The sequence below is a fragment of the Trematomus bernacchii genome, unplaced genomic scaffold, assembly GCF_902827165.1.
Source record: "Trematomus bernacchii unplaced genomic scaffold, fTreBer1.1, whole genome shotgun sequence".
In the NCBI taxonomy this organism is placed as follows: Eukaryota; Metazoa; Chordata; class Actinopteri; order Perciformes; family Nototheniidae; genus Trematomus; species Trematomus bernacchii.
In genome coordinates, this window is record NW_022987714.1 from 161,330 (window position 1) to 167,329 (window position 6,000).

Consider the following 6,000-nt stretch of genomic DNA (forward strand, 5'->3'; position numbering starts at 1 on the left):
TAAACATGTTGAGGCAGCACCCCCACATGCCTCCCAGCCACCCCACAATGGACCCCACCTCCACCTGCAGACTAACCCCTCTGCCTGGTCCCTTCCTCCTGCACAGACCCACACTGGCTTTCCTGTTTTTAAATCCCTCTCTGGGATCATACATTAACAAACTGTGGGCACACATATCCGCCTGATAGATATGTTCAATAACATCACCACTGCCTGGTCTATCCCCTGTCTGGTGCAGATTACTTTTAATCCTGAGGAGCTCTAATCAGAAATGAGCCGTATGAGTCACAGTGCCCCTGCAGAAATGGAAAGACGATCAGCCTAGTTCCATTAGCTGGTTAAATTGTTTCTGTGATAGGCGGAGAGGCAGCAATTGGCTGCAGGTCAGTGGGTGTCCTCCGCCTCATTTCCTGCCCAGCGGCTTGTAGGCTCCAGCACCGGAGAAGAATGAAACCCTGACTCACACTCAGAGCCACCTTCCTCTCTCTCGCTTCCTCTTTATAACTTTCTTCCCTCTTGTGGGCTAATCCAGTCTGATAAGAGCAAGCTCTCCTCACCATGTGGCCTCTTTAGCCTGCGGAAAGTAAAGACTTCTGAAATCACTCTGCTGCAGCCTCACTGCCAAACTCTGTTGAACATCAGCAATATGAGTATATGAGAAAACACAGTTTCCACTTGTGGAGGCTATTTTTATATAACATTAGAAAGACTGATTCTTATTATTACATGATAAGCTTATTGTGCTCATTTATGTGGCTGTGACTTTGGAATAAATAGACTCAATCACCCCCCCCCCCCCCCAGTTTTGATGGGGGAGGACAGGAACGAAGGGAAAAGTCACATGAGAAAGTGTTTAGCTTGCAATATTGAAAGTAGCAAGGTCAGGTGCAGAGACTGAGTGAATACAAAGAGGTAGTCAGAACAGCACATCGCACCGGCCTTGACTTTGTATGGGAGCCGCGCTCCCCCGCAAAGCTAGGAAGCAACATTATGGTTTTCCACTATATCTGAAGAAACGTTAGAGAAAACAAATTACGTATGATAGAGACAGAGTAGGGAGGAACTTCGCCAGCCGGCCGAATGCTGATTGGAAGGTTGTGTTGCCAAGAGACTCTATCTGAGTCTGTGCACCAACCAAAGAGAACCAAGTCTAAACTGCGGTATCTCTTCATCTAGTCTTGACCAGTCATAAATGTACGGGCAACGCCCTGTGTAATAAAATGTATTGTCGCACGAGGTTCGAGGCTCTTTACGGATTTGGTGGTTACAGATTACAGGAATTTATACTTTACTTATTGTACTTTCTCAATCCATATTACATTTCTCGCATAACTCTTGTAACTACAGTAGTTACTATGCAGATACAAATGTTACCATAACAAATAGCATCTTTGGAGAATACATTTATCAACAGAATGGACAACCATCTTGATTGATCTGCCTTTTACATATATGCACCATTGATCATTAGGTCTGACATTGCACCTACTTATGACATTTGATGCAATAGCACAGAAGTCAAATTGAAGTTCTAGCATAATATGTGTTTCCTCATTAAGGCCTAAATCACAATGAATGCTAATTAACAAGCTGGGTATTTTTTGAAGAGACTTATTTTCAGTGCTGCTTCTATGAGGCAACTAAAGAGGCTTCTTTAAATATACAACTACACATCTCTACAGACCTACAGTAGGCTACGCAGAGAAGGGCCCGGGGTAACTGTAGTTTGCAGCTCAGCTGAGATATGCAGTCACTCACTTCCAAAAATCAAGTAAGTTGATATTTTTATCACTTACATTTGCGGTCCAGTGCAGCAAGAACACGCAGCAGTCCCCTTTAAGTTACATGGTGCCAAGTGCTAGCAAAATGTGACTGGCTGAAGTTGTGTTGCATGCTAATCTGTGTTAGCCGTGGAAGACGTGTGTTTAGTTAGCCTGGCCGATCGCATGCTAGTGATGGCAACCTGTTAGTTAGCTCGATTGAATGATGTGAGCTACAATGTGCTTTTACTTCTTCTATCAGAGTGCCTGAAACCCTGATTTAAATATTAATCTATATCAATATTCATGATAAAGCAACACTTAGAGATGAAGTTATTGCCTAGAGCTAAAACGATTTTGTCGATCATCAGATAATTAATCGGTAACAAGGCCAATGTTGATGGTGGATTTACTGTTGAAGACATTTTTTTAAGTAAAAGACCACCAGCCTATGAAACGTTAATAATTAGTCAAAAAAATAAATAATCTAATGACAAAACAAGACACTTGAAGGCATCAGTTTTTAGTCTTAGATATTTGTTCTACTGAACTATAAATATATCATTGGAAACTGTAATTAATCAATAATGTAAAAGATCATAAGTTGCAGCCCCAGAAGTTTAAAAAACATCCAACATTATATAAAACCTGAGTTATCTATCTCCTCATAAGTGTGTGGTATGTCTTGATCTGATTTTATAGACAGTGGCATCTCCTTTGTGACATTGTCCATGAAAACATGACATCATCTTTTTCAATCAGTGGCCTGTTGACTTCAAACCTGACCAAAGAACACAGATAAAACACTAATAACACTCTCATGTGAAAAACAATGGTGTGGCTAAAGATACTTTACAACCTCATCAAAGTCTGTCTGTTGTTATTGTTTGATTGAAAAAAGCTCTCACTATTTACATAATCATATAGGGATCTGAATTCTACACTACTGTGTATTTCTACAGCGATCACAGCTGTAGTTAACATCTTATCCTGATCACACCTTAGGGCTGTGCTTGAGGTGCTAATTATGTGTCTTTGTGTCCATAAATACCTCATAATCACACTGTAATCTATTGTACCAAATTGTAACCATAATATTAAACCCCATAGGCTATAATGAGCTCTGAATTGAATACCTGAGAGTGTTTATATGTGAGGCTGTGTGTATACTGTATACCTCTGTGTGCTCGAGTGGGAGTTTATGTCCGATCTGATTGATGGGGGTGGTAGTGGAGGCAGCGCTCCCTTGATTGAAGCTACAGGCAGCACTAGGCTTCTCATTAACCTATGATAATGCACCTGTCACCCTGAGACGAGAGCCTCACAGCACATTTGTTTCGGATGGCTGTTCTCGCTTCTTCTTCTTTGCTTTTTTTTCTTTCCCTCGATGCTCCATCTATCTCCTTTTGTGTCTCCTTTCTCTCTCAATTGTAAGCTCTGCTGTTTGGAGAGTGATACTGACTCTATGCCAAGCTGACCATAGCAGATGTAGGTTTGTGCATGTCTGTTCCTCCCCCTCAAAGCCACTTCTGATTTGTATTTAATAGGATTTGTGTTAACTAAACCACCAGGACTAGGGTTGATCTTTCATGCCTTTCATGGTTGCGTTTGTGTGTGGACTTCAAATGCGACAGCCTTTCCAAAATGACTAGCAGTATGTGCCATCACACAACATACGCCCTCTCAGTCGGCTCATTTGCTGGCTGACAGAGATGTGATCTCTCCTTCTGGTCATTGTTTCATTTTATCTCAGATTCAGATGATCATAATTTGGATTCATCAGCTACAGTATTTCTGTCAGTATTACTAAATATGTGTTTACTGTAATGTCCTTGCTAAGATTTTGTGTGTAACTTGAGTTATATGAACCATAAACATATGGTTATGTACGTAAAGTAGCTGTTGTTATTTGTTTGGTCGTCCAGCAAAACGTTATTGTAATTCATTTTGTGAAAATAAGTATTTTTCTTTACAAATCTTCCTGATATCTCTCATTATTAATGACATTTTATTAAGTGTTGATATGATTACATATCTCATTTACTCACACCTTAACCCTCTCTCAGTGGTACTTTAGCTTTGTTAATTGGGTTCAGTTGAAGGCGAGATGCAGGGTTGGCAGCATGTCCTTTACCCCCGCCCCTCAACGACGCCCACCAAAATCACCGAAGCAGAGACGCGCACCATCTCCCCCGTCTTCATCACTGTGCCTATGTCAACCACCTCCCATCCCTTCAAGAAAGCATCTGCAGTCTCCGAAGCCTGATAAGGATGTGTGTGTACAAAACGCAACAAACTTTTACTGATATGTGCTGGGTCCAGGCTCAAGGGCATATGGCACTCTCAACTCTTTCCAGCACATGCCGGGGCCCTGCCTGCCAGTAGCTTTGCCGATATCTGTGTTGATAGGTAATAGATTAAGAGCGGTAAATCAGCTTAGAAACAGGAAGTGCTCAAACGTTTGTGTGAGGTTATCAAATTTAGCAGTGATTCCATGTCAGCCACAGCTTGTCACAAAATGTTTTACTGATAGTGTATTTAACAAACTTAAACTAGCTTTATTAAATGTCAGGTCTTTGGCAGGAAAAACATTTTTAATCAATGATTTTATCACTGAGCACAATCTCGATTGTATGTTTTTAACGGAAACTTGGATTGAACAAAATAACAGTGCAGCTGTTCTTATCGAATCAACCCCTCCCAACTTTAGTTTTATGAGTCAGGAAAGAATGCATAAGAAAGGGGGTGGAGTTGCTATTTTGTTCAATGATTCCATTCAATGCAGGAAGACATCTTATGGGGACTTTGCTTCTTTTGAATATGTGGCCCTTCAGCTGAAATGCTCCTCTCGAGCTCTGTTCCTAAATATCTATAGACCACCCAAATACTGTGCAAGCTTTTTTGATGATTTTACTGAACTGCTGTCTATAGTGTGTATTGACTTTGACCGTTTAGTCATTGTTGGTGATTTTAACATCCATGTTGACAACCCCCAGGACAGAGGGGCTAAAGAACTGTTTTGTGTTCTTGATAACCATGGACTGACTCAGCATGTGGCGGAGCCCACGCACAATAAGGGGCACACTCTGGACTTAATTATCTCAAAGGGTCTGAATATCTCAAAGGTTGTGGTGACTGATGTTGCACTCTCTGATCATTCCTGTGTTTTCTTTGAGAGCTCTATTTCTGTTCACAAAAATGTTCAGAAAGAGGTAACCACAAAGCGATATTTAACTGAAAATACTAGGGAAATGTTTACTCATAATTTCTCATCCACACTTGCCCCTGCTAACATCTCAGTAAATGAGCTAGTAGATCATTTTAATTCAAAAATTAAAAATGTTATAGATACCATTGCTCCAACTAAGGTAAAGGAAGTGATTAGCAAGAAAATATCTCCATGGAGAAAGGCCATGACCGTGAGAACAGAAAAAAGAGAGTGTCGAAAAGCTGAACGTAGGTGGCGAAAAACAAATCTCCAGGTTCACTTTGAAATCTATAAAGAGAGACTTGGCCTTTATAATTTGGAATTGAAAAACGCACGACAGTCTTTCTTCTCTGACATCATTACCAAAAACAAAAACAACGCACGTGCCTTGTTTGCTACCGTCGACAGACTAACTAACCCCCCAGTGTCAGTAGCCTCTGAATTTCTATCCACCAGGGCGTGCAATGATTTTGCCTCCTTCTTCACTGACAAAATTCAGAAAATTAGACAAGCAGTCAGTGCCTCTACATCAGGTACAGCAAATGTTTTGTCCCTATGTCCACCTAATATCAATTCAAACACCATGACACAATTCCATCAGATTAATGGTAAAAACTTAGAGGACATTATTCAACTTCTGAAATCCTCCTCCTGCTGCCTTGATATTATTCCAACAGGATTTTTCAAAGATGTTTTTCCTTGCATGGCCTCAGATATACTTCATATAGTAAACACATCTCTTCACTCAGGTATTTTTCCAGAGGCCCTGAAAACTGCAGTCATTAAACCGCTCTTAAAAAAGAATAATCTAGATGCCTCAGTAATGAACAATTACAGGCCAATATCAAACCTGCCATTTCTAGGTAAAATCATTGAAAAAGTAGTTTTTCAACAGTTGAGTAACTTCTTGCATTTAAATAACTGTTTGGATGTGTTCCAGTCAGGATTTCGTCCAAACCACAGCACTGAGACTGCTCTTGTAAAGGTCTTCAATGACATCCACTTAAACACAGACAGTGGCAGAACTTCAGT